We start from the raw sequence: 27,360 nt of genomic DNA on the forward strand, positions 1-27,360 counted from the left end.
AATTAGGGGTCTCGGCTTATACTCGGGTCGGCTTATACTCGAGTATATACGGTATATACAGGCAATGTTTCCATTTAGGCACAAACTGAGACTTTGTCAAACTTCATGAAGCATCGGATCAAATGACCTTGATTCTGAGTTATAGGGGCACAGCTTACTTCCTTTAAAGGGGTACTCCGGTGAAAACTTTTTTTCTTTTAAATCAACTGGTGCCAGAAAGTTAAACAGATTTGTAAATTACTTCTATTAAAAAACCTTATTCCTTCCTGTACTTATTAGCTGCTGAATACTACAGAGGAAATTCTTTTCTTTTTGGAATTCTCTCTGATGACATCACGAGAACAGTGCTCTTTGCTGACGTCATTATAATAATAATAACTCTTTATTTATTGTTGTCCTTAGTGGGATTTGAACCCAAGTCCCCAGCAGTGCAAGGCAGCAGTGCTAACCACTGAGCCACCATGCTGCCCTTAGCATACATCTGCTTTGCACGGTTGCTAAAATGGACAGAGATGTCAGCAGAGAGCACTGTGCTCGTGATGTCATCAGTGTTCCAAAAAGAAAGGAATTTCCTCTGTAGCATTTAGCAGCTAATAAGTACTGGAAGGATTAAGATTTTTTTAATAGAAGTCATTTACAAATATGTTTAACTTTCTGGCACCAGTTGATTTAAAAGAAAAAAGGTTTTCACCGGAGTACCCCTTTAAATGGGCACTGTCAGATACAAAAACTTCTGATATGTTGTAAAGCATGTATAACCAATAGGTTTTGCAATTGCTTCCATTAGAAAAATTGTAATATTTTATACTGAAAAAGCCAGTCAAACAACTGCCCCCCTGCCTGCTTGGACACCTACTAATCCTGCTGTGTCCATGCGTCATGGACACACTTACTTGATTGACAGCTGTGAGTGCAGGGCTCATAGCTGAAGGAAAAATCCTCCCACTGTCAGCTTGTGTCCCACTACTATCAGTGAGGACAAGCTGGGAGTTGTAGTTTTGCTAATGCTCGTGGAGATGTGAGCAGACAGCATACTGAGGGAGGGGGCGGAGACCTGCACAATGAGGCCACGCCCCTCCCTTTGAGAGGAATTCAGACTAGTGAGCTATATTAAAAGTGTAATAACAAAATAAATAAAGGTGCTAGACACAAAAATTACATGTACATGGTCAGGATTAGGTACTGAGTGATATATTTTTTGGGGGGGGGGGTCTGACGGGTACACTTTAAACACTTGGCTGTGGGGTAGGAGTGAGGACAATACAATGATGCCATTGCACCTATTAGGCAGGCTTTCATACAGCAGATGTGTAAAATTAAGTGGATATGCAATCTATGAAATGTTTTCTATATTCTTAAGACTGTTCCAGCGACAATTTACCCCCTTATATTTAAGTTAGGTCTCTTACATAATGGATCCATATAGCTGCAGGACAAATTAGTAATCGAGTATATGGTTCTTCCATACCTGCCATCTCCCCTTCCCACACCTCTATGTTGACCAGCCACTTGTAAATGAGCCTTTTCTTCAGCGGAGCTGCAGCCCGCCAGGACCTGGTGGAAAGTGCTCACCCTGCTGTGGTCAGGTGATGCAGCTTTTCTGGTGGGGGCGACAGAGATCGATGTGTACTTTGGCTCGGCATACAGCAACTGCAGCTCTGGTGATTTCACATCATACTGAGGCTTGTGTTTATAGGACACTGATCCTTAAAATGACCCGATTCTTATACAGTCTAAACACAGTGTCCGTTTTTTTCCCTTTCATCCAACCATTGCTGTATTTTCTACTTGGGCATACAAAGACGTCTTGCAGAAGAAAACTTACACATCAAATGTACTTGGAATTAGCACTTCATCATTGGTTGCGGGCCCGGCTGTGCCCACAGGCACCCCCCTTCCCCCATACAATAAACATTTAAAAAAGCCTTAGTTACTATAAGTCATTGATTAGAATTCTAATCTGTTCTCTGCTAAACATTCATGAGCTGTCACCCAGCTTTCCTCAAAACAGATACAAGTGGCATGCATAAAACAGAGGGGACCCATAGTGAAGAATAAACTTGGCCTCTATAAATCCAGACGCAGCAGATTTGCTTCGGATTTGTAATTCAGTTTACGCACTTTCCGTGGGGACAGTATGTGCATTGGCTTATACACACGAGTCTGCTTTACTATGAAGCTTTTCCCTGCTTTCCTGGAAACAGATATAACTAAGTTATGGACTTGTAGCACCAGGATTGGACTGACCCACTGAAGTACTAGAGGCCCAAGTTTGGACACTATAATGGGTCCCTAATTTAACAGGGGCCACAAAAATCGAGCAAACCACAACTCCATTTGGAAGTGACTTTAGAAACAATCACGTCACTAGGATCTATTTCTTGTCAATTTCTTATTGATGATATGTTTTCAATGCAGTTCTGTATAGATGGAGGGTAGGTCCTCTGCTCTCTGGGTGCAAAGAACAGTGTTTGATACTGCCTGGCACAGAAAAGGTTAACAAAGTGTGGGATTTTGTGCAGAGATTCATCCATTCGGGATTTGCCTTTGGAGCCATGAAGGTATCGTGTACCACACTGAACAAGGGTTTCTGACGCTGTCACTGGCTGTGGAGGATTGGCATGAGTCCATTTCACACCCCTCCCAGTGAATTTATTTGTGTCCTCATCTAGGTTCATTCTCTTGGACAAAATGAAACCTCCAGCAGCGGGGAACAGAGAAAATAAACTTTCATCGGAATGTAAGAGGCAAGTTCACAGTGGATGGGATAACACTTATATGGGCAGCTATAATGTAGACTGTAGGAAAGCACTGGTCTAGCCGGGTATCGAGGGGTACGGAACTAAAAAATTAGACGTATAGATCAGTTCTTATGCATAATGTTGTTGTTTCATCGTTATATCTGTTTCTAGGAAAGCTGACTGACAGATCTCTATCAATGCAACTGCTCACAGACATGTACCTAATGTTAAGTGTCATTATGTAAAAAATAGTAACATTGGTCCATGGCATTGTCAACCACAATGTTCTTTTAAGAGTGCCAACCACCATTTCATTGTGACAATTATGGCCTTTAACAGTGCCCTGTTATGGTGACAGTCACATTGCTCCAGGAATAGGGGCAGCCAGTGCCCCATAACATTGCCAGACAGTGCTACATAGCATTTCCACAGCTCCCCTACAATGGTTCTTACCATAGTGCACTAATAACACTGCCCTCTACAGTGATCCACGTGATTAACAGCTACAGTAACCACTACTATCCCCCCATAACAATGCCAGCCAGTGTCCCCTGTAACTAACAGCCACATTGTTAAACAAATATCCACATTGCCATATAACAGCACCAGTCCCTGTGTCCCCATATAAATATCAGACACAACACCCTGTAATATTGCCAATAACTGTGTTCTTAGGAGTGCCACCCACAGTGTCTCATAATAGCCACTGCTCCCAAATATAATTCACAGTAGCCATGTCCTTTACTATTGCCACTGCCAATACTCACTTAAAGCGCAACTGTCATGAAATTTAGGTGCAATAACCTGCACACAGCCTTTGTACTGTGTGCAGGTGGTGGGTATAGCAAAAAATGCTTTTATTCAAAGCCACTGACGGACGGATAGGCGTGGCACAAGGTACGTGATGCCCCGCCGCTGCCACGCCCACCCCGTATGTCAGCGATGGGACCGCTGTGTGATTGACACACAGGTCCCATCGCATGCAACTAATCTAACCTGCGCGCCGCTGTGTGTCATCCAGAAAGCGCTCGCTCCCACCGCCGTCTTCTTCCTCAGTGCGCCTGCGCAGAGCAGGGCGCAATCAGGTTAGTTCTCAATACTAGGTGCAGAGAGGAAGCGCGCTCTCAGCACCTAGCACTGCGCAGGCGCACTGAGGAGGAAGATGGGAGCACTTGCTGTATGACACACATCGGTGCGCAGGTTAGATTAGCTGAAGGGCCCATGCGATGGGACCTGTGTGTCAATCACACAGCGGTCCCAGGGCTGACATATGGGGTGGGCATGGCGGCGGCGGGGCATCGCGTACCTCGCACCACGCCTATCCGACCGTCAGTGGCTTTGAATAAAAGCATTTAAGCCTGCAAATATTAGGTAAAAATATTGCTATACCCACCACCTGCACACAGTACAAAGGCTGTGTGCAGGTTATTGCACCAAAGTTTCATGACCGTTGCACTTTAATAATGTACCATTTCAATGGGAAACCCTATGACCCCTCTTATGTTGGTGACAGCAATAAGATTATGCTTGGATCTCCCTACTTGATCGCACACAGTCTACAACTAGAACTCAAAATTTTACTATATATCCTAAGGGCTTGTATCCCGTAGAATGGGAATCTGCGGAGTCAATCCGTTCAGTATAGATCTTTTACCTGTGGCATGCACTTATTAAATTATTCCCTGACCTTCCCCGCTGGAAGCTCCTTGACATCGTTCACACTGTAAATCAGAGCTTTTATGTGCAACATGACAGCCCTTGGCTCACAGTGTCCATTTTATAATTGAACCTGGCTTATAACATAATGAAATTACCATTTATTAGAACCTGGGAAGTCACACGTTCCCTGGCTGCCTCTGTAATGATTCTCACTTCTCTTTACAGATGTTGCAACTTGATAAAGTACTCATCTCTCTGATCACAGACTAAGCCGATTTGACATTTTGCACTCAGGGAGCCAAATACTGGAGGGCAGAGATCCTGAGTGTCTCATAGAAAGCTGTAGGTACAGATTAACCTCTTTAAAAAGTATAGTTTAAGACGGTTAACCTTATCTGTCCTCCTTTATGTAAATGACTGGTGAAATATTCCCACTGACCTGTTGCATTTGTGATATGAATGAATGTTACTGTAACAGTGTGCTTTGTTGATTCTGTCTGTATGTATCTACTCCATTGAATGTATGTAATGCAGTAATAATTGTTGCCAATAGATGTGACTATAGAACTATAGGTGGGAAAAAGTTATATAAGGAGCTGAATGCTTGAAGTGAGTTAGTACAGTGGCTAAGGCCACATGGAAAGTGAGGAAGAAAAGAGAGGATCTATGCCTTAGGCCTGAAGGTGTACTTGAAGAAAAGCCCTGAGCCCCTGATCTGGGAATGAAGCAGCTGCAGAGAGACTATGATGTGTAAAGATGGCATAGGAGGCAAGAGCAGAGATGACAGTAGGCTGCAATAAGGGAGACTCTTCAATTTTGTTAAAGGGGTACTCCGCTGCTCACCATTTGGAACAAACTGTTCCGAATGCCGGAGCCGACGCCGGGAGCTTGTGATGTCATAGCCCCGCCCCCTCATGACGGGACGCCCGCCCCCTCAATGCAAGTCTATGGGAGGGGGCGTGACATCCGTCACGCCCCCTCCTACAGACTTGCATTGAGCGGGCGGGCATGACGTCATGAGGGGGCAGGGCTATGGCGTCACGAGCTCCTGGCTCCAGTGTTCGGAACAGATTGTTCCTAATGCTGAGTGGTGGAGTACCCCTTTTAAGTTTGGTGAAAGAATTTAACTTATGGGGGCCTGTGAAGATACAGCTACCATGGGATTCCCTGATGGATGGTAAATATATTGGCAGTAAATCTGTCTAAAGCAGGTCTGCACCCCAGATCTTGAGAATGAGAAAGTAATTAAAGGGGTACTCCGGTGGAAAACTTTTAACATCTTTTTTTAAACTTTTTTTTTTTTTATCAACTTGTGCCAGAATGTTAAACAGATTTGTAAATTATTTCTATTAAAAAATCTTAATCCTTCCAGTACTTATTAGCTGCTGAATACTACAGAGGAAATGGTTTTCTTTTTGGAACACAGAGCTCTCTGCTGACATTTCTGTCCATTTTAAGAACTGACCAGAGCAGCATATGTTTGCTATGGGGATTTTAATCTACTCTGGACAGTTCTTAAAATGTACAGAGATGTCAGCAGAGAGCAAAGTGGTCATGATGTCAGTAGAGAGCTCTGCGTTCCAAAAAGAAAATAATTTCCTCTGTATTATTTAGCAGCTAATAAGTACAAGAAGGATTAAGATTTTTTAATAGAAGTAATTTACTAATCTGTTTAACTTTCTGGCAGCAGTTGATTTAAAAAAAAAAAAAAAAAAAAAAAAAAAAAGTTTTCCACCGAGTACCCCTTTAAGTGCCTGAGAGAAATTATGCAGAGAAGCAATCCCACACCAGCAGGCTGGTATATGTTGGTAGTATGACCAGTCGATCGTTGGACATGGTTATTTATTATAATTTATTTTACCTCTACTTGATCTGGTAAAACATATATTCCATGAACTAAAATACTTTTGTTTGTTTGAGGAATGTTTCATGAAGCCAAAATGTTCAGCTGTTAAAGGAGTACTCCACTGGCCAGCGTGGAACTAAATGTCCCATGTTTGGAACATTTTAGTTCCACACTGGCCAGTGGAGTACCCCTTTTAAATCTTGTTTTGTGTCATATCGGTGATACATTATATGTATTTTCTACAAAGTAAAATAGTTGGGTGACCATCCTATTATTTGTCTGTATTAAATGTATTTGGTTCATAATACACAAGCAAAATAGGAATAAAAATATACAGCAGATATCTGCTGCGTGAGGCTCTGCTGGGAGTAGTTGTCTCACCGTTTCTTGTTCTTTCCTACACCTGACTGTAAACTAGGAAGTCAGATCCAACACTATACAAGCTAAATCCACCTTTTAGAAAATAACCTTGTTTTTGCTGGGAATAATAAGCCCATATACACTGTGCCAGATGTACAATTGCCTCTTAGAATTCTTGCGTGCCAACTTCAGCCAAACGTTTAGGAAACTGGGCTTCCCTGATGGGTCTGTAATGCTTTTCACCATTGAGCTCGGTTATGTGCAGACATTACTAATGAACGAGGAATGTAGATGTCTTCACTCTGCTAAATGGACCTGTCACACTGCGCTACCCCTTATTGGCAACCATCAGCCATCAAACAAACCCGATAAATTATACACTGGATAATGACTATTACATGTGATGAGCTTATTTAGCTCCATTTTATTATTGTCATCCTGTTTAATTACGAGATGAGACCATAGGGGGCAGCAATTGTGTGTTCACCATTATGGTAACGCTTAGTAAATGTAAATAGGAGAAACTTTGTAATATATCTTATTAGGGAAAATGGCATCTTTGTGAAGACACTGAGGAGAGGGAAGGAGGGGGATGAAGCTGCAGTCTGATTCTTTGATAGGGGAGGGAGAACAGTTAGGAGGCAGCATCTGATTGGTCAGAGCTCTCTAGCTCCACAACTTGCAGTGCACATCCACTCAGCAATAGAGAGGAAATGTATATTGATAGAAAAGATGTAGAGACACTACTATCTAATGGAATTTTTTTAAGCCCTATATACATTAGTTCCCAGTGCATTGTGCCATTCCAAAGGGCTGCAGTTAAATCTGCTTGTCTAAGATTGCTTATATGTTAGCCTTTGCAGGGTCTTTTGTGTTTGTTTGGTAAACATATATCTAATCTTAGTGCCTTATCAGAATGCCCAGAATAAACAAATTCAGCTTTATTACATTTGTGTCAATGTAACAAGGTCCAGTCATATAGTCAAAGGGCAAAGGTTGTGTCTCCTTTGAATGAAGTGACCGAAGACTCTTGTGCCAAGCATGGCAGCCATGGCACAGGCTGACTGAAATTGCACTTTTATCTTGCTGGAGGAGCCAACAAAAGGTGGATTTGGTTAAAAGACTGTTAACCACTTAAGCCTCGATGTGTAATCTATAACATGCCGCATACCCATCATGTGCTCTTTCTTGTATCTTTTTATGTGGTAGAGAAGTCTTTTAGGCCCGGTTGTGACTAATGCCTCTGTATCATCTCTGGGTGCACCCTTGGGTTTTAATGCTTATTCAGCCATTTTACTCTAATATTGGATTCAACTCATTCTGTAAATGTGGGGTTATTGCAATATTAATATTATAAAAGGCAATTGGTAGTAAAACCCCATAATACCTTGGTAAGCCAAAATGTAATTGCGTGGGTCCCCCTCGTGCATCCCAAAAATGTTGTCCCATTGAGGTTTCAAGGTGTCCTGTGTTATCTGGCCCCAAGATGTTATCAGCAGGATCCTTTTAATCTTGTAAGTTGTGAGGTGCGGGGTCTCTGTGGATAAGACTTGTTTTTCCTGCACATCCCACAAATACTTGAATTGAATTGAGCTTTGAGGAATTTGGAGGCCAAGTCCCCACCTTTTACTCTTTATCATGTTCCTCAAACCTTTCCTGTACAGTTTTTGCAATGTGTCAGGGCACTTGAAAGCGACCTCTGCCTTAAAGGGGTAATCTGCCCCCTAGACAACTTATCTCCTATCCAAAGGATCGCGGGGGTCCCCCGGCGTTCATTTAGCGCATCGGGTGCAGCAAATGAGACTTTATCACGGCCACGCCCCCTCAATGCAAGTCTATGCTGTCACGCACCCTCCCATAGACTTGCATTGAGGGGGATGGCCGTGATGTCACAAGCCTCCTCACTGCATCGCTAGTCATCCGACACGGTGCGAAGTTCGCTCTGTGCACCGGATATCTGGAGTGCCGCAGCCGAGATTGCGGGGTTCCCCAGCGGCTGGACCCCTGTGATCAGAAATCTTATCCCCTATCCATTGGATAGGGATTAGCTGTCTTGGGGCAGAGTACCCCTTTATGGGAACACCATTACCATGAAGGGGGATACTAGGTTTGCAACGATGTTTATCTATAGATGGTATGTGTCAAAGTAACAACCACATATGCCATGTTTCTTAGTAAAATATTGCCCAGAGCATTACACTGCCTCAAGCAGTTAGCCTCCTTCTCTTAGCGCATCCTGGTGCCATGTCTTCCGCAGGTAAGACACATACCGTCATCCACTTGATGTGATTCACTGGTCCAGACCTCATTCTCCCAATGGTTTATGGTCCTGTTCTGATATCCACGTGCCCATTAAGTGGACACCTGAACATCCTATGTTAATTTCAGCAATAGCCAGGGGTCAGTATGGGTACCCTGAACAGTCTGTAGCCACACAGCCCTATATGCAGAAGGTTGTGGTACCAGACCGACTAGCCTTCGCTTTCTGCAGACATCAGTGAGCCTTATGCGCCCATGACACAGTCCCCAGTTCACGGATTGTCCTTCCTTGGACCACTTTTGTTAGAGATGCTCTGGACCAGTCATCTAGCAATCACAATTCGGTCCATTTTCTAGTCCCTCAAATCCTTACTCTCGCCCATTCTTTCTGCTTCCAACACATCAACTACTAACTGTTCACTTGCTGCCAAATATATTCGCGCCATTTTTTAAGGTTTATAAATGGTTTGTCATTTTACTTGTCATGGCTTTTTGTAATGTTATAGATGATCGGAGTAGAATATGGCTTCGAATCAGAATGTCAAGCAGATTGAATTTAGTATAGAAAGAATATTGTTCCTTTATGGCATTCGATACATAGTTGACAAGATTTTAAAGATTAGTCCCAAACAAAAAAAAATGTGTCCAAATAAGGGCGGATCAGTGGCAGGCATACAAAGCCCACAGTGTCCTTTAGGGTTAAATAAAAAGGATCAGATTGAAAACAGATAATCTTGCTGTATAGCAGATATTAGTAAATCCATGTGGTTTGGCTATATTATTAATGCATGCCCTATAATGGACTATTCTTTTTCTCCCCGTGAGATTAGATGGAATTACTAGGTATAATCTGCCAGCTGACCAGTGACATCACTGATCAGAAAGGGAGAGGAGGTGTTCAGCCCAAAAGATTAGAAAAATATGTCTAACTTTAATCCACAAACATCGCTTCATCAGTCCATAGTCTTTTGTGTGGTATTGCATCTCATTTCTTATTTATTTAAAGGGGTATTCCAGGAAAAAACTCCATTTTATATATCAACTGGCTCCAGAAAGTTTAAACAGATTTGTAAATTATTTCTATAAAAAAAAAATCTTAATCCTTTCAGTACTTATGAGCTTCTGAAGTTAAGGTTGTTCTTGTCTGTCTAAGTGCTCTCTGATGACACGTGTCTCGGGAACCGCCCAGTTTAGAAGAGGTTTGCTATGGGGATTTGCTTCTAAACTGGGCAGTTCCCGAGACATGTGTCATCAGAGAGCTCTTAGACAGAAAAGAACAACCTTAACTTCAGCAGCTCATAAGTACTGAAAGGATTAAGATTTTTTAATAGAAGTAATTTACAAATCTGTTTAACTTTCTGGAGCCAGTTGATATACAAAAAAAAAATTTTTTCCTGGATAACCCCTTTTAATACTGTAATACCAGACACAACCTGTGGACAAGAGTGGTGTTGTTTCTAAGGTTTCTATATAACTGGAGATATGTGATCTTTGGAGCAGGAATTTTATGGAGAATGTATCGGCCTGAAAACTCGGTTGTTGCAGAACTACAGCTCCCAGTAGAATCTAACGGCAGCTATATGGTGTATATATATGATTGTATACAACGTGAATTCGATAGGGATTGCACAGTTTTCCAAACAGTGTGTCTCCAGCTATTGCAAAACTACAACTCCCAGCTTGCCCGGACAGCCAAAGGCTGTCCGGGCATGCTGGGAGTTGTAGTTTTGCAACAGCTGGACACACACTTCTTGGAAAACACTGACATAATGAATGCACCATGTTTTTTTTTTCCTTAGGTTTCTCACAATCTTTGGTCTTGGGCTTCTCCCTAAAATTTAGTTTTTCTTCTTTAATGCAGCTCTGCAGACTACAAACAGGGGAGACCAGATTTCAGACACTTCACAAAGGACAAATGGTAAGTGCCTTTACCTGTTATAATAGTGGCTGGGTGTGTAACTTCTAGGCCCAAATACAAAATCTGCAACTTGGCCCCAGGTGCCATTTATAACACTGATTTCTTATAGGGCAGATGAGCCTTGAGGCCCCCTTAGGCACCAGGGCCCAGTGCGATTGCTACCACTGCACCCCCTATAAGTACACCACTGGCTGGGTGTCCCCAGCAGCCGGTAGCCAAGAAAAGTGCTACTGGCCCCTCTGTCACTCCTCTGTTAAAGGGGTATTCCAGGAAAAAACTTTTTATTTATTTATTTATTTATTTATTTTTTATATCAACTGGCTCCAGAAAGTTAAACAGATTTGTAAATTACTTCTATTAAAAAAATCTTAATCCTTTCAATAATTATCAGCTGCTAAAGTTGAGCTGTTGTTTTCTGTCTGGCATCTCTGCTTGTCTCGGGAACTGCACAGAGTAGAAGAGGTTTGCTATTGGAATTTGCTTCTACTCTGGAGAGTTCCCGAGACAGGTGTCATCAGAGAGCACTTAGACAGAAAAGAACAGCTCAACGTCAGCAGCTCATAAGTACTGAAAGGATTAAGATTTTTTTATAGAAGTCATTTACAAATCTGTTTAACATTCTGGAGCCAGATGATGTATGAAAAAAATTGTTTTTCCTGGATAACCCCTTTAACTTAGAAACTGGTGTCCTTGCAGGACCTTAACAGGCCTCATCTATGGCTAAATAATAGGCAATGATCCGGCTATCCAGCTGTGGTGCAGATACAACTTCCATCGTGCTCGGAGAGCTTGGTATCACCACATATTGGAGACCCCCAGTGTTTTTGGCCTTGGGTGAGGGATGAGGAATCCGGTTAGGTTGTGAAAAGTGGTTTAGTACATTTGGAGTACTGCATCGGTGGTGATGAGGGAGGGTAAAGCAATGTTCTTCTAAGATTTGTACAATGAGTAGTTGTCATCTGTATTACATTTGAAACAATGAGACCCTCCATTGTTCTACTAGGCTAAGCTTAGACTATGTTCACATTCGTAGGCTAGGTTCTTCTGTGGTTGCCTCCATAGCAGGTTCTGTCCACAATATAGGACAAAATAGCACAGCATGTAGCAGTTTTTTGTCAGTTCAAATGACGAACATCATCCCAGAAACCATATGGACCTCATTAAAGCCAATGAGGTCCATTGGGAACTTTTGGTGTCCGTCGTGCTGTTGTCAGAGCAGATGAATGGGGGGGAAAAAACACATGTGAACTAAGCTAAAAGTAAAACTTAAAGGGGTACTCTGCTGGAATTTTTTATTTTTTTTTATCAACTGGTGCTAAACAGATTTTGTAAATTACTTCGATTTAAAAATCTTAATCCTTCCAGTACGTATAAGCTGCTGTATGCTCCACATACATTTATTTTCTTTTTTAATTTATTTTCTGTCTGACCACAGTGCTCTCTGCTGACACCTCTGTCCATGTCAGGAACTGTCCGGAGTAGGAACAAATCCCCATAGCAAACCTTTCCTGCTCTGGACAGTTCCAGGTGTCAGCAGAGAGCACTGTGGTCAGACAGAAAATAAATTAAAAAAGAAAAAAAATTTATGTGGAGCATACAGCAGCTGATAAATAGATAAATAGAAGTAATTTACAAATCTGCATTAGTTCGGCCACCAGTTATCTCTCCCCCAACCTCCCCATACACATGAACATTCTGCAGGTCCAAAAGCTCATACGTTCCCTATTTTCCATACAAGGGAATCCCTAAAAAGAAAAGCATACCACTTGTATTTTTCTTTTTGTACAATGGGAGTTGATAAGTGATACATGAAGCTGTGAATAGAACATTGCTTCCCTTGTAGATTCCATCGCCAGGCATATCTGTTGATATTGGGGGAGATTTATCAAAACCTGTGCAGAGGAAGTGTGGTGCAGTTGCCCATAGCAACCAATCAGATTGCTTCTTTCATTTTCCACAGGCCTCTAAAGAGGCCTGTGGAAAATGAAAGAAGCAATCTGATTGGTTGCTATGGGCAACTGCACCACACTTCCTCTGCACAGGTTTTGATAAATCTCCCCCATTGTCTGTATTATTATGTTGCGATTGAAAGACTCTAATCATATCAATAATACCTCAAGCAGGGAAAACATTTCTGACACTTGAGATACATTGTATCTTGTAAATCCCTCTGTTATAATACCTGCTGTAAATTATATTTCCATTACCTTCCATCTGTAATTTTCCTCTATTTAAACCCTCTTATTCTTTATCCACTTAGTCCTCCTGGTGACAAGAAGCCATTCTTCCCATTGTATTGTGCCTAAATAAAGACTTAGGAGATAATAACTTTTTTTCTTTTACGTCTTAAAAGTGGATTCTACCTTCAAAATTCTCAGAATCGTAATTAACACATTCGATGACAGTCTTTACCTTCAGCGTCTCAGCCCGAGCTTCATGCAAATGGAGGCTGGTTATAATGTGAAAGCCATGAATAGGCAGCTTCACTATAAGGGTGCGTTCCCACAGGGCGTATACGCAGCGTATTTGACGCTGCGCAAAATGTATGGTAGCAGCGGGAATACGCTGCGTATTCCTTGCTCACTATACACACAGGGCTTTCCGGCAACAGCCCTATGTGTGTAGTGAGTTTTGGAGGCGGGGGCCGTGTGCCGGCGTGACTGTGACGTGCGGCTCCGCCTCCAAAACTCACTGCACACATAGGGCTGCCGCCGGAAAGCCCTGTGTGTATAGTGAGCAAGGGATACGCAGCGTATTTCCCGCTGCTGCCATACATTTTGCACAGCGTCAAATACGCAGCGTATACGCCCTGTGGGAACGCACCCTTAACCTTAGCATGTATTTGGTATTGCAGTTCAGCCTTGTTAACTTAAAGGGTATTATCCAGCATTATAAAAACATAGCTGATGGCTCCCAAAACACCACCACACCTGTCCTCAGGTTGTGTGTGATATTGCAGCTCAGTTCCATTGAAGTGAACGGAGCCAAGTTGTAAAACCACACACAACCTGAGGACAGGTGTGGTGCTGTTCTTGGAAGAAATTAGCATCTATCCCTGGATAACCCCTTTTAAATACTGCTATACTAAACAAGACCCATTGTCAAAATTGGCACTGTTTATATTTATTAATTTTTTTAAAGTTATTTTTTAACAAAGTAGTCACATTTTTCTAATCTCATATATTCCACCTTCAAATAAGTTGTCTGATTAAATATTGTGGGGAAATTCTATCTTTTTGAGGTTCACATAATGTTCATTAATTTCCGTGAATAGTAACTATGTATGTTTGGGTACCTGTATCCCCTGGTAACCTCTCGCTCTTTAGGACGCTCACATATTTGACTTTTTATGTTGTTTGTCACTTTAAAACCACAATGATTTTTGGCAAGGTGCTGTTTGTAGTGGAGAAACTGAGATCTCCAGCGATCATCTGCGATCACCAGTGAAAGCTGCATATGGGTACACGTCTGTCCTACAGTGGCCACTACAGGAAGACTGTGGTATTACAGGGCTCTCATTCACAACAATAGATAATCATGGAATGCATGTTCATGCCAAGTACTCCAGAACTGGAGCGGTGGCTTACATCACTTATGCTCCACTAACAGACCTTTCTGTAGTGTTCACATGCTGTAATGGGCCCTAATGGGACAACCCCTTTTACAGAACTGTGGTGGGGGTGACATTTAACAAGATGGGTGTGAATGTAATATTGTCACTTTTTCATGTCGTTGACATACATTTCATTAGGTGAGCAGAGGTGCTGGTACAGTGTGAGGTAGGTCAGTGTAGCCGCATAGAGGTTACGGCATTCAGTTGCAGAGCTATTACGGTCTTCTTACACAAGATATTTTTTATCCAATTTCTCCATCAGCCTTCCTATAAACTCCTCAGCTGGGCTCCTGGAGCCTGTTACACCTCATCCGCACAGCACTACTTGTCACATTCCTGCACTCAGGGAAACAAACGCTTTCAATAGCGAAGCCTTCACGCCTGGTTGCTTTCCAGTCTCCAGAACCTTTGACTCCTACACAAGAGAGAGGATTACATCTTAACAGCAGCCCATTCAGCTCTAGAGAATAGGAATTAAAGAACAATTCTTTTCAAAGTAATTTAAAGCAAAAGTGCCCCTTTCTCCACCAATACATTGCTGAGTTTCCTGCTTACGGGACAAGCAGATATAAAAGTATGTTATGAACTCTGTGTACTACATTATGTATCTTATAAAATGTATGGATAAACCCACTATACCCATATAGTGGGTATTGGATAAGCCCAACAGCCAAAATGATCATACCCATAAGGGGAGATTTATCAAAACCCAGTTGCCCATAGCAACCAATCAGATTACTTCTTTAATTTTTAACAAGGTCTCTGCAAAATGAAAGAAGCCATCTGATTGGTTGCTATGGGCAACTGGGCAACTTTTCCTCAGCACAGGTTTTGATAAATCTCCCACATAAGATGTATATATTAAGTTGGTTGTGAGCTCTTTTCCAGTGGATCCTGCTGATTTTGGATTATCTAATGTCTATGAGGACGGGCACCTCATGGTGTCGGGGAAGCAATAAACATGCCTGGTTGGGTTTAACCTTTCCCATGGAGACAAGTGACATAAAACACAGAGCGCTTCCCGGATCACCGGGATAAAATCTCAAGCTGAAATCGTGGATTCGTTCACCTGGTGGGGTTGTGCAGATTCCAGGCACAACACTTACAAGGGCGTGGATATAATGTAGCTGCTGCGGCTTCCCAAAGCCGAGGAACTCGGCGTAGTAGTTCAATGGAGCAGATAGAGAAGAGGACGGGAAGCTGGAGTCGCGCTGCTAGATCGTCACAGTGCAAGGCAACCGGACATAGTCAGATTAAAGGTATGTAACATTTATTTCTTTCATGCGATGCCTGATGAAAGGGTTTTTCCCAGATACGCATGAAATAAATAAATGTTACATACCTTTAATCTGACTATGTCCGGTTGCCTTGCACTGTGACGATCTAGCAGCGCGACTCCAGCTTCCCGTCCTCTTCTTTCTGCTCCTTGGAGACAAGTGGCACCAGAGATGTCCGTATAAATGCTGCATATCTCCCTGCATTAGAGGAATCTGGTGTAAAATTGTTGCCTTTTTTTAAATAAAATTTGAATATTTCCAGAAATAAATGTTGCATATGAAGCCACTCGGATTTTCTTTATAGCTGCGAAGGTGTTTATTGAATAAAGGAGAAATGACCTGTATATTGTACATAAGGCAGTCAAATAGTATAATAGTAGTAGAAAAAATACAAACCAGTAGAATAATTGAAGCTAACTGGGTGCATATGTACAATTCTATGGTGTCCAGAGTATTACCTATAATAATATTAATTTAGAAAAGACGTCATTTTTTTCATAATGGACCTTTATTTTAGGCCATGTAGATTTGTATCGTTATTAGAATATATTAAGAGGTTTTCCAAGATGCTGGGGGTCAGTATATGCAATCAAAAGATTGCATGGTATAGCCCCCTATGGGAATGTGAAAAAGCCCTCCCCTAATAAAAGTTTGAATCACCCCCCCCCATTTCCTATTTTTTTAAATAAAATAATGTAATGAAAAATAGAAATAATCATATTTGGTACCGCTACGTGCGTAAATGTCCGAACTATTAAAGTATAAGGTTAGCTAAACCGCATGAACGATGGCATAGCATACAAGTAAAAAAATACCAAAATCCTAAATTGTGCATTTTGGTCACTTCATATACCATAAAAAAATCTATTAAAAAAACTATTAAAAAATTGACAAAAATCAAAACAAAAATGAAACCGACAAAAACAAGAAATGAGCATAAATACATAAATTGGGTATACTTGTAACCGAATGGGCCTACAGAATAAAGATAAGGTGTCATTTTTACCGAAAAGTATACTGTGTAGTAACAGAAGCAACATTTTTTTTTTCACCCCACAAATAAGTTTATTTTTTTTGTTTCTCTGCTGATTGTTATAAAATTAGTGATGTCATTACAAAGTACAATTAGTAATGCAAAAAACAAGCCCTTATAATGGTCTGTAGGTGCAAAGTTATGTTTTTAAGAAGGAGAGGAGGAAAAAATGAAAATTGTCTTTAGAGTCTATTCACATGTACAGGATCCTGTGCAGATTTGATGCGCAGGATTTGAAGCTGTGTTCAGTCATTCGGTTTACATTGAAATCTGCAGCAGAAAATCTGTGCAGAATACTGTACCATTAGGGTCTATTCACACTACAGTATTCTGTGCAGATTTGATACGCAGATTGATGCGCAGGATTTTCTGCTGCAGATGTCAATGTAAACTGAACACCGGTTGAAATCCTGCACATCAAATCTGTGCAGAATACTGTACGTGTGAATAGACCCTAAAGGTGAAAATTGGCTGAGTCCTTAAAGGAGTACTCTGGTGCAGACTACTCCTGCTCCATCCTGCCCGGGCGGCAAAAAAAATGAAAATAAACCATCACTCACGTTCCTGGGTTCCCGCGGAGCGCCACTACAGCTGATCGGTCCTCCGGTCCATCCTCTTCATAATTCCATGTGAAGGAAGAGTCACATTGCGCTCAGGCTATCGCTGTCCGCCGCGATCTTCTGCCTCGGCCCATAATAGGCTGAGCGACATGTGACGCTTCCTTCACACGGAAGTATGAAGAGGATGGACGGGCAGGATGGAGCAGGAGTAGTCTGCACCAGAGTACTCCTTTAAGGTGTTAAAGGGGTATTCCGCCCCTAGACATCTTATCCCCCATCCTAAGGATAGGGGATAAGATGTCTGATCGTGGGGGTCCCGATGCTGGGGACCCCTGCGATCTCCCTGCTGCACCTGGCGTTCGTTTAGAGTGCCGGGTGCAGCGTTGGAGGCTCGTGAAGTCACGGTCATGCCCCCTCAATACAAGTCTATGGGAGGGGGCATGACAGACATCACGCCCCCCTCCCATAAACTTGCATTGAGGGTGTGTGGCCGTGACGTCAGGAGCGGGACGTGACTGTGACGTCACAAGCCTCCTCCCCGCATCGCCAGTCATCTGGCACAGAGTGAAATTCGCTCCATGCATGGGATGTCTGGGGTGCCACAGCCGAGATCATGTTGGTCCCCAGCCGTGGGACCCCCTCGATAAGATGTCTTGGGGTGGAGTACCCCTTTAAGTGACCACGCCTATTTAAAGCAGGTCTTGACACTGTAGAACAAGCAGAACAAGTGTACCAGATTCAAGAGTACCCTGTACAAGAGGCAACTGTAGCGTTCCTATAGGGGGCCATTCTAAGTATCTCTATAATAGAACCCCAGCGTTGATGGCCACAGTGCCCCCATAAATTGCTACTTGTCATTGTGTTTTAAATAAAAGCAAACACAAATCCTATGGGTTCACCTTCTCCATGCTTGCATATACTGTAAGTTTCTGGGAGAGGAAGAAAGAAATGTTGCGATTGCTCCTGAATACTCCATTCTGTTTTATGCACCATGAACCTTCTCAGCTGCTGAGCAGATGTGGAAGTGTAAGAGAAGCTTTGGGTCTAGTAAAAGTGATCAGAGCGAAGGCTCCAGTTCCCTGCATGCGAACAGGTGAGTTAACATGATACGCTATGAGGATCATTTATAATATGGTCCGATGTGCATAGATGATTGGCATCACATGTTGTGGATTGTTTTCTAAACTACTTTCCCATAAAAAATAAAAATAAAAACCAGAATTATTATTATTATTATTTTAAATCTGTTCAACAGTTACTGAGCTTTTTTTTTTTTTTTGAGTTGTTACCCGGCTTTCCCCAATTTCTGAATGGTTAATCTGACCTAGCTATGCAGTGTAACATAACCGGCTTTGTTGCATTAGCCGTACAGAATGACAACCCACCACAATGCTCATTGGTTGTCACAAAGCTTCCCTAAGAACAGTTGCAGATTGTGTGAAATGTGAATAAGAAAAGTTTAAAAATAAAAATGTATAAATATTAATAGTAATATTAATAATAATAATATCAATAATAAATATAATAAATAATAATATAAAAATAATGCATTTCTTTTATCCTATAGAAGTGCACCACTTTAGATTTTATCCATAGCCTAATCCAGTGGTCTGCAAACCTAAGTTCATACGGGCGGATTTATTTGCGAGTTTCCCAATGCGTATTTGAAAGGGGCGGGCTCTTCCTGGCTGTCTGCAGCAGATTTTCCGTGGCGGAATTTATGCTGCGGAAAATCCACCGCAGACCCTACTTATTTCAATGGGGCTTGCGGCGGATTTTCCGCAGCGTAAATTCCGCCGTGGAAAATCTGTTACGGATAGCAAGGAAGAGTCCGCCCCCTTTCAAATACGCAGCGGGAAGCCTGCAAATAAATCCGCCTGTGTGAACGTACCCTTATGTTGCAAAACTACAACTTCCAGCATGCCCGGAAAGCCAACGGCTGTCCGGGCATGCTGGGAGTTTTAGTTTTGCAATATCTATTCACTACAGCAGTGGTCTCCAAACTGTGGACCTCAAGATGCTGCAAAAAGTACAACTATATAAACAACCTTGGGGATGTCAGTCCCCTCAGGGAAAACCCTGAATAAAGACCCTCCGGTCTAAAACTTAACTTTTAATATTTTCAAATAATAATTAAAGGTGCTCATTTGCCATCAGGTGGCAGTGTGTGATTAAAATTACAATCCCTTATTTGTTAATTTCAGTTCAGTAGCATGCTATGCTTGGATGTAATGACCACAGAGATGTGTTTGCAGTATTCTGCTCTGATGCTGTCTACAGACTTAGCATCACGCATCTCCGTGGTCCACCCAATTTCAGAGACCGGGATTGAGCTAAAATCTATTATCCTCTGACTCAACGTTTCGCCAGTAAGAACTGGCTTTTTCAAGAGTGTGAGTGTGAGCAATATGGGAGTTGTAGTTTGGCAACAGCTGGAGGTCCGCAGATCGTAGACCACTGGTCTAATCCATTCATACCAATGCTCAGTAACCCATTGTATGATCACCCATAATAAAGAATATAACCCATGTTTAAATTTGAGTAAGACATGTGTTGGTCAAACCTTCTTATTTCGGTAAGTTCAGCCGACCATTTTGGGGGAGATTTATCAAAGACTGTGCAGAGGGAAACCTGACCAGTTGCCCATAGCAACCAATCAGATCGCTTCTTTCATTTTTAAAAAGCCCTATGCAAAATGAAAGAAGTGAACTGATTGGTTGCTATGGGCAACTGGGCAACTTTTCTTCTGCACAGGTTTTCATAAATCATGTTTATTAGGACTTCTTATTTCTTCCCCAACAGATGATAGCGGGGGAGAGTAGGATCAGGCTTGTGAAATTTCAACTTCCCGGTCAGTCATAGCCAGAGGATTCTGGCAGCGGCTTACCCCCTCCCGCCAAGCATTCATGTGTATGTGAGGATCAGAAGTTATAGCTGTACAATGAACAGCTATCTTATCTATTTGGCAACCTTTAGTCTTTGCTACATCAGATTACTATACAGTGCCTGGTGTAAAGACTAAACTTCCTTCAATACAGATTGCCAGCAGAGAGTGTACAGCCCACATGGAATTCTGGAAGATTTAAGCTGTGAAGCCTGCTGTGGTGTCCCGGTACAGGACCTGGTCCTGTCCCTGTCTAAAGTCCCCTCATATAGAGTCCCTGTCCATTTCTACAGGGCTTTCCTGCAGGGCTTGCCCCTTGGTCGCTTCATATAAATATCTTTGTATAGTGTATAAATGTATAGGACCTACCCGGGTCACATGATCTATTATAATGGTTGTATAGATATTTAGGACCTTCCTGGGTCATGTGATAATGTCATGTGATGTACCCAGAGTTCTCCGGGTTCAGGACTTACAGGCTTGGCAACCAATGGGATCAGTCCAGCCCCCTTGGTATATAAGGGGCTGTAGCCACTAAATTCGCTCCTTTTAGTTCCTGCTCTTGTTTCCTGCTCATCCTCCTATACACTTCAGCAATACCAATTCAAGCACAATTGCAACTAGGCCAAAGCCTAAAGAACCAGCAGCCACTAAAACCGTGCGTTACAAAGCTCATCACTACAAATCCTGTGTGTCTACTTTTCCACTCAAATCTTATAATTAGTAGCACAGTGGCCTGCTTAAAGCTACAAGTACCAGCAAAGCCTGTGAGGAACCTGCATCCCGGTTACCTCAAGAGAAACTGTACAATTTTAAAGACTGTTTGCATAAAAGTTTAAGTAAAAGTTTCCAGTTATCTCATAAAATCTGCTGTGGACACTCCGTTTATTATCCCTGTCGTTTGTGGCATGTGTCGGCATGACCTCCAATACTAAGAAAACCGCACCCTGGAGTCATGACAATTAAGGGTTAATACCACCAGACCCTGTAAGATCATTGCAACACCCCAGAGACCACACTGCAAAATAGTAAGAGAAGTATAATACAGGCTGTAACTCAGGATCAGTACAGGATAAGTAATTCTTGTACATAGTGACTGAACCAGCAGAATAGTGAGTACAGCTCTGGAGTTTGATACAGGATGTAACACAGGATCAGTACAGGATAAGTAATATAATGTATGTACACAGTGACCTCACTAGCAGAATAGTGAGTAGAGCTCTGATGTATAATCCAGGCTGTAACTCAGGATCAGTACAGGTTAAGTAATGTAACCTATGTACTCAGTGATTCCACTAGCAGAATAGTGCGTGCAGCTCTGGGGTATAATACAGGATATAAGTCAGGATCAGTACAGAATATGTAAGTAATGTATGTACACAGTGACCCCACCAGCAGAATAGTGAGTACAGCTCTGGAGTATAATACAGGACATAACTCAGGATCAGTACAGGATAAGTAATGTAATGTATGTACACAGTGACCCCCACCAGCAGAATAGTGAGTGCAGCTCTAGAGTAAAATACAAGATGTAACTCAGGATCAGTACAGGATAAGTAATGTAATGTATGTACACATTGAAACCATTAGCAGAATAGTGAGTGCAGCTCTAGAGTATAATACAAGATCAGTACAGGATAAGTAATGTAATGTAGTTATAAAGTCACTCAACTTTTTATGTAGATTTTTGGTGGCATTTGCCTTTTCTTCTTCCCCTGCTATCTAGAGAGGGTGCAGTAATGCCAGGTTTGGGCTTCAGCAGATTCAGAAGTACTTTGGGATTCTTGCTTGGCAGAGAAAGAGTGTGCACAAGGAAAAAGCTGCGAGTCTCAGATCTGCCAGAGCCTTTCAAAGAGATTTTGTTCACAGCGGTTTGTAATCTTATGTTTAAACATCAGACTGCTATTCCCTAATGAGACATCTTTACAAGCAGAGAGAGGAGATGCATTACTGTCTCCCAGCTAAAGTGCCTACAGTCCCAATATTTATGGGTGACTGTGATTCCAGCGAACAGTTTACTTTTTATGTAGAAGGTGCCCTCTGTTAGTGATTACTGTCGCTATAGAAAATTACAGTCTAGAGCGGAGCTTGTGTTTCCGCGAAGCAGATCTGAGCTGACATTCATAGGGCCCGACAGAAAACAGGGCCCATATACCCTTTTATACAAACTCTAGAGATCTCAAGGGGCTTTGTCATATTAAAGGGGAAAGTTCTGCTTATACTTATCTTCTAATATATCATTGAGATATTGTTGGGAGTCTCATAAATGGACCACCATCTATTTACTTTCACTTGGTATAGTACACATAGGTCTTTACAAATGGTTGGGGGGGGGGGGGGGGGGGGGGGGGGTTCCATGACTTTGAGATCCTAAGGTTCCATTTATTAAAGGGGTATTCCAGGAAAAAACTTTTTTTTATATATCAACTGGCTCCAGAAAGTTAAACAGATTTGTAAATTACTTCTATTAAAAAAATCTTAATCCTTTCAGTACTTATGAGCTTCTGAAGTTAAGGTTGCTCTTTTCTGTCTTATGTCTAAATCCTCTCTGATGACAAGTGTCTCGGGAAACGCCCAGTTTAGAAGCAAATCCCCATAGCAAACCTCTTCTAAACTGGGCGTTTCCCGAGACAGGTGTCATCAGAGAGGATTTAGACAGAAAAGAACAACCTTAACTTCAGAAGCTCATAAGTAGTGAAAGGATTAAGATTTTTTTAATAGAAGTAATTTACAAATCTGTTTAACTTTCTGGAGCCAGTTGATATATATAAAAAGTTTTTTTCCTCCTTAGAACAACCAGCTTAGAAATGCCCCAAGAGTCAAGGTCCCAGCACTCACCAAGCTCTGCTAGAAAAGATACGCAATATACACAGGAAAGTATACACAAATATACACAGGCAAACACCATTCTTTCTTACCTGTCTACTGTAGACAGCTGAGGAAGGCAAGGTGTTTGCCGAAATGTGTCCAGTATGAAAGGCAGCACCTTTATAGAACTACAAATTTGCAAGGAGAGATAGGGACAAAGCAGTAACTGTTACGCCGAGCGCTCCCTGCTCCTCCCCGGAGCGCTCGTGGCGTTCTCCTCTATGCAGCTCCCCGGTCGGGCCCGCTGACCGGGAGCGCTGCACTGGCATTCATGATGGGGATGCGATTCGCATAGCGGGACGCACCCGCTCGCGAATCGCATCCCAAGCCACTTACCCGTCCCGGTCCCCGGCTATCATGTTCTGGCACGCGCGGCTCCGCTCTCTAGGGCGCGCGCGTGCCAGCTCTCTGAGATTTAAAGGGCCAGTGCACCAATGATTGGTGCCTGGCCCAATCAGCCTAATTAGCTTCCACCTGCTCCCTTTCCATATAACCTCACTTCCCCTGCACTTCCTTGCCGGATCTTGTTGCCTTAGTGCCTAGAGAAAGCTTCTACTGTGTTTACCATTACTGTGTTCCTAACCTCCTGCTATTACTATTGACTACGAACCTTGCCGCCTGCCCCGACCTTCTGCTACGTCTGACCTTGCTTCTGCCTAGTCCTTCTGTCCTTCGCCTTCTCAGCAGTCAGCGAGGTTGAGCCGTTGCCGGTGGAAAGACCTGGTTGCTACCGCCGCAGCAAGACCATCCCGCTTTGCGGCGGGCTCTGGTGAAAACCCGTAGCAACCCTAGAACCGGTCCACAGACACGGTCCACGCCAATCCCTCGCTGACACAGAGGATCCACATCCAGCTAGCCGAATCATAACAGTAACTTTGCTTACATAAAGAGACTAGCAGGCAGTACTATTTGTGCTTACCTCATTTACATTAGTATCAGGGGGAATAAGTAGTACCTGTGCTTGTGTAATCCATAGAAGGAGAAGGGAGAGTAGCACTACCAGTGCCTTCATCATTTATCAGGAGAGAGAGGGGGGGCAGTATCCTATATCTTTTACAGTGGAAAAAAACAATAAGACAGATTTATCTTTGCCTACGTCCTTATATATACTGCTTCCCATAGGCAGGTTGATGAGGAAGATGGGGAAGAAGATTTTACCATATACTGTATAACACCTTGCCACATGATCTGTATCAGTGTTTCCAAACCAGGGTGCCTCCAGGTGTTGCAAAACTACAACTCCCAGAATGCCTGGACAGCCGAAGGCTGTCCAGGCATTCTGGGAGCTGTAGTTTTGCAACATCTGGAGGCATCCTGGTTGGGAAACACTGATCTTTATGCTAAAATCTGTTGACCGGTTCCCTTTAAGGAGACTAAGGAATTGTACGAAATTAGAAAAACATGGCTAGTTTCATTCAGAAACAGCGCCCCTCTTGTCCATGAGCTATGACTGGTATTGCAGCTCAGCCCCTTTCAAGTGAACCCCTTTAAATGACCCTTCTGCCATCCGATATAAATATGTTTATTTATAAAATGATGGTATTAAATATTTAATTATTTTCCTATTATTTGAGTACATTTTCTATCCACTCTTGCTGAAGGATATTCTGGCATCCCCTGGATCTTTATTGTCACTTCAGATTCCAATGAATAGAAGAAAAAAAAAATCTCCATCTACAAAAGCAAATTAATGTTAATTAATAGCTCTTAAGAGATGGAAAGTCTGAGAAGTTGAAATGGAACTGAAGGACAAATAAGCGCTGCCAACAAATTTCATCAATGCTTGGAAAAGAGGCTGGGGCCGGGCGCTTACTGGCACCAATAGACTAGCTAAAGCTGGCATGGAGGAGGAATTCAGAAAGAGTCATCAGTATTACCTGATGCTGCTCCTTTGATAATTAGGATATAGGGAAGGCCCCCAGGAGCCATTAGCAGTACGCAGGTGCTGTTTATGACATCCTGTATTCCTTTAATGAAATACCATCATAGCCATAAATTGCTTTGCTTCTCCTACGTGCGTTGTGTACAACTCTGATCCCAGTCATGAATTTGTCAGCCATTGAATCCTTAAAGGGGTTGTCTAGGATTGAAAAAATAAAGGTCTGTTTTATTTACAGAAACGGCACCAGCTTGCCCTGAAAATGAAAGATCTGCAATCCCAAAGACAACCAATCAAAATAAGTCATCCTGTTTCTGAGATATAAGCAAGAACTTGGCAAAGAATTTTGGCAAAAATGTTCTAAAGTTGAATGCATGGAAAAAATTAAACCTTCCGGCATCTTGTACACTCCGCTTCCTGCTTCTGGTGCCCAACACACCACAGTGCAGCTCAGCCAATTGCTGGCTACATTGGTGTCCCTCCTCGGCCAGTGATTGGCTGAGCAGCAGTGTGACATATAAGGCCCAGACCCGGTCTTCTTCCTGGTGCCTGGGCCCAATATGCCGCTCAGCCAAAAAAAAAAAAAAAAAAAGTTTGAGCTCCAATTCACACTTGCTGAACCCCTCAGTGGATTCATGCCATTCCACAGCATGTTGCCAGGGACATAAGTGCCATCACATATACATAAGTGCAGAACTGGGATATCTTGACAGATTCCGCCAGGGGACGTTCAATCTTCTGCCCGGTATCAATTCCTAGTCAGAATTTCCGCTACAAAACTTTGGATATGTGAACTGATCATCGGAATTCCTATTGAAACCAATGGGAGGCTGCTGCAAGCGGAATTTGTGCTGTAGATTCTCTGTAGTGTGAACGAAGTCTTAAAGTTAAGATAAAGGTTGACATCATGCTTTCTTTATACCCTGAACTGAATGATAAAAGAGGAATTCCCTGCTATTCCATAACTTTCTGAATGTGTAGGAAGGACCTTTTATCATTTCAGTCTCCAGATCATTGGGATATGGCCTGAACAGCTTGGCCACCTGTTCTTCTGGGAGCTGCAAAACAGCCCCACTCTAGTGGATATTTTTTTTTAGCAGTTACCATCACCACCTCCCCTTCTCTGTCTGTAGTTTTTATTGTCATTTTTGTATTTTATTCATATAAAAAAGTGATAGGATGAATATGGTTAATATACATATGATGCTCATCTGGGGGCCTTCCAGACCCCGGTTGGTAGTAAACTATGCCACACTAAAGGTCCGGATGTATACATGAAGATACACATGTCGCAGGCAAGAAATTGTGCTCAAACAGTCATGACTTCTTTTATATTAATATTTGTCATGGGCTATAAAATGGAATAATCTCTTTAAAAAGGAAGTGACATTCCAAGCTTAGAGCAACACTTAGTAAATGTGTATTAAAATAAGTGGATTACACTGGAAGGAATGAATGTCGGACTCTTCACACCGCCCCAGGATAAGTGTAACTCCTACATAATTCAGAGGATTGCTTTCTGTAATTAAAGGAACATTTCATTCTGCATGGTTTTCCACCCTTCCCATAAACAGCATGAATATTTAAGGTACAGTCAGGCATATATGGACATAATGCAGAGGATTAACCCTATCAGCCTCCAAGAGCCTAGTAAAAGCGCAATATTACCGGAATTTCTCAACCAATTCACAAACATAGTAATTATGTCTATGGCACGTCTTCAGGAAGTTGTTAAAACATGTACATATCAAAGTGAGCCTGCATTATTTCATCAGACAATTGCAAATATAGCAATTCCCTGCCACATTTGTGCTATTAAAAATCAGTTGTAGGCACAATACTTAATCAGTATGCCATGGTTATTGTTGGAAACATCTTATCCCCTATCCAAAGAATAGGGGATAAAATGTTAGATCTCGGAGGTCCCGCAGCTGGGGACCCCTGCGATCTCCGGGCAGGTAGCAGCGGCATCCGGAACACTGTGGGTTGCAGCTTCCGCATTCGTGATGTCACGCCATGCCCCCTCCATTCATGTCCAAGGGAAGGGGGCATGACGGCTAGTACATAGCTGTCACGTCTCCTCCCATAGAAGTGAATGGAGGGGGCGCTGCGGCTGGCATCGCCAGTCATCAGGCACAGAGTGGTTTTCGTTCCATCCACCGAATGACAGGGGGTGCCGGTCCGGACACGACGGGGGGGATCCCTAGCGGCGGGACCCTCACGATCTAACATCTTATCCCCTATGCTTTGGATAAGGGATAAAATGTTTCCAAAGGAGTGCCCCTTTAATAAAGGGGTTATTCTTCTAGAAATAGCACTACTCATGTCCTCAGTTTATGTGTGGTATTACATCTCGGCCCCATTGAAGTGAATAAAGGCAAGTTGTTATACCATACACAAAGTAAGGTTAGGATAAATAATGTTTTTTTAAGTCCACTCTCTGCTTTTTTAGTGTGCCTCTGT

The 27,360-nt window shown here is 42.5% G+C and overlaps 1 protein-coding gene across 2 annotated transcripts in view; it reads left to right on the forward strand.

Moving 5' to 3' along the window:
• The window catches only part of PLXNB1 (plexin B1), a 190,807-nt gene that overhangs the window by 69,038 nt on the left and 94,409 nt on the right, over positions 1–27,360 (forward strand). For both annotated transcript variants that reach the window (XM_056524644.1, XM_056524645.1), the window contains exon 2: positions 10,727–10,783. The gene's annotated coding sequence lies outside the window, so the exon portion shown is untranslated. The remainder of the gene's footprint in view (positions 1–10,726; positions 10,784–27,360) is intronic.

The sequence above is a fragment of the Hyla sarda genome, chromosome 6 (genome assembly GCF_029499605.1).
Source record: "Hyla sarda isolate aHylSar1 chromosome 6, aHylSar1.hap1, whole genome shotgun sequence".
NCBI classification, from domain to species: domain Eukaryota; kingdom Metazoa; phylum Chordata; class Amphibia; order Anura; family Hylidae; genus Hyla; species Hyla sarda.